This window comes from Crocuta crocuta, unplaced genomic scaffold (genome assembly GCF_008692635.1).
Source record: "Crocuta crocuta isolate KB4526 unplaced genomic scaffold, BGI_CrCroc_1.0 scaffold186, whole genome shotgun sequence".
Lineage (NCBI taxonomy): Eukaryota > Metazoa > Chordata > Mammalia > Carnivora > Hyaenidae > Crocuta > Crocuta crocuta.
Genome location: NW_027551569.1, coordinates 5294100 through 5296265, shown reverse-complemented (window position 1 = coordinate 5296265; position 2166 = coordinate 5294100). Strand labels below are relative to the sequence as shown.

Below are 2166 nucleotides of genomic sequence, written 5' to 3'. Positions count from 1 at the left end.
GCCCCCCCCCCCCCCAGCGTCAGTCTGTGACGGCTTTCAGATGGCGCTTTAGCTTGGCTCTTGTCCTGATCGCACACGCATGCACACGCACATGTGCACAGGCATACACGTACATGTGAAGACATGCATGTGTGCAAATACAGGCATGTACACACATATACACAGACATGAACACAAATGTAGACACCTGCATGTGTGCACACATACAGCTGCACACACAGGCTCACAAATACACAGATATGGACACAGACGCACATGCACAGGTGCATATACACAGGCATGCTCACAAATACACACACACATGCACACATACAGATATGGGCACACATGCACTACATGCTCACAAATACACATGCACACGTGAACACACATGCATCAACACAGGCACACATACGCGTGTGTGCAAATAAACGTGCACACGCTTGCAGATGCGTACACACACACAGGCGCACACAGCACCTGAGGACTGACACTGGTTTGGTGACACGAGCCCATTGGGAGCTTCGGCCGGATCAAGCTTCATCTGAGCACACGCTGTCACGGGGGATGGAGTTCCAGGAACCTGTGCTTCTGGCCCCGGGGGCTCCTCCCAGGCCATCCTGTGGCTTGTGTGCAGGTACAAGTAGTTCAGAACAGGGAAAGAGGAGTTTGTGACACTCACAGCCCTGGTCGCGGAGTCGAGCAATCAGCTTTGGGCAGGAAACGGGGGAGAGCCTAGGCTTGCTGTGGGTAAGGCCAGAAAGGTAGGTTGGGGTCAGACCAGATGCTCCGGGTCTAGGAAGGGATTGGGTTGCAATAGGGTCGGTCCAGGGGCCATGAGAGGCTGTGCAGCAAGGTAGGAAGGCCCCCCGGTCGGGCAGTGTGTTGGCTGGAGGAGAGACAGGTGCCAGGAGAGGGCTGGGGTGGTCCTGGTGGTGGCCTGGGTGCCACTGCTGAGGCTGAGGGCGTGGGATGTGGCTCGGGGGCTTGCCCTAGGCAGAAGAGCGAAGCACGGCAGGGACAGGCTGGGGCCCCAAACCACAGCCCCTCAGGAGCCTGCTGGCCGTCGTTCACCCCGAGTCCCATCTCCAAGGCTCCCTGACAGCAGAAAAAATTCATAGCCATTGATTTTGTAATTAACAGTTTATCAATGCCATCGATACAGACTCGCTGATGGATTGCAAAGAAATTAATCTTGCAATGTTATTTTATTTCATTTTTGGTTGAAGGCAGCTGCCAATTGTGGCCTCCTTGGGGAGGGTGGGAGGAGGGGGAAAGGAAGTTGGCGGGAGGCAGGGGGTCTGGTCACCTGTGTCCCAGCCTTACAGGGACCAGCACATCTTGAGCGCACATTCTGGAAGCAGCCGAGAGTGCAGGAACGGGGCCATGCTCCATCTCCTGGTGGCAAAGGCGTCCCCACTGCTCCGGCAAGGTGGACGAGTCCTGGGTAGGGGACCAGTAACGCCCCGGTACGTTCATTAGGTGTTTACTAAGTGCCTGGGAAGGTGCTATTTCTTTTAACCCTCACCACTACCCTATGAGGTAGGAGAGATTTGCCCCATTTTACAGATGAAGGAACAACCTCAGAGAGCCTAAGTAGCTTGGCCAAAATAACACAGCATCTAAGATTTGAGAACCTTATCTTCCTCATTCTGCTTTTCTCCCAAGAGGAGAAGGCAGGACCCCAGAGGCAGGGCTGAGTGTGGGTCCAGAAGGTCAGAAGCAGTCACTGGGGTCAGTCTGTTGGAACAGCTGCCCTTGGCAGTCTGGTACCTAAACTAACTCGGCACGCAAAGAATTGCCCCGCTCTTTTGAGGAACTCTGGAGCCTCGCCCCCGCCTTCTGGGCAGCCTACCCAGAGCTTTCGGTTTACTTGATCCATATGCACCCTTCCCTTCCCACCTCTGGCAGGCATCAGACACTGCAGTGCAGTGTGGTGGCTCGAGATCTTTAAGGAGAGTCAGAAGAAGGCAGGATATTTTCCCTGAGGCCGGGGAATGGGTTCCGGTAAATTGCCTTTGCTTCAACTCAGACCCCGCTGTGACCCAGCTGTCAGCACCTGTCCTGCTGGGATTTAGGTAAATTTCATTTGCACCCCCAATTTGTGCCTGAATCCAGAGCCCTCCTCTGGACTTTCAGAGAACTCACAACAGCATCCTCCTTCACTGCCTCCCTGTCCTCCAGCCG

The 2166-nt window shown here is 54.8% G+C and overlaps 1 protein-coding gene and 1 long non-coding RNA gene across 2 annotated transcripts in view; one reads left to right on the top strand and one right to left on the bottom strand.

The window, feature by feature from the left end:
- Positions 1-2166, top strand: part of ESRRB (estrogen related receptor beta) — a 106893-nt gene that overhangs the window by 103183 nt on the left and 1544 nt on the right. The gene's annotated exons all lie outside the window — the stretch shown is intronic.
- Positions 1221-2166, bottom strand: part of LOC144220488 (uncharacterized) — a 17333-nt gene continuing 16387 nt past the window's right edge. The window contains exon 3 of the long non-coding RNA XR_013331750.1: positions 1221-1422. This is a non-coding gene — a long non-coding RNA (uncharacterized LOC144220488). The remainder of the gene's footprint in view (positions 1423-2166) is intronic.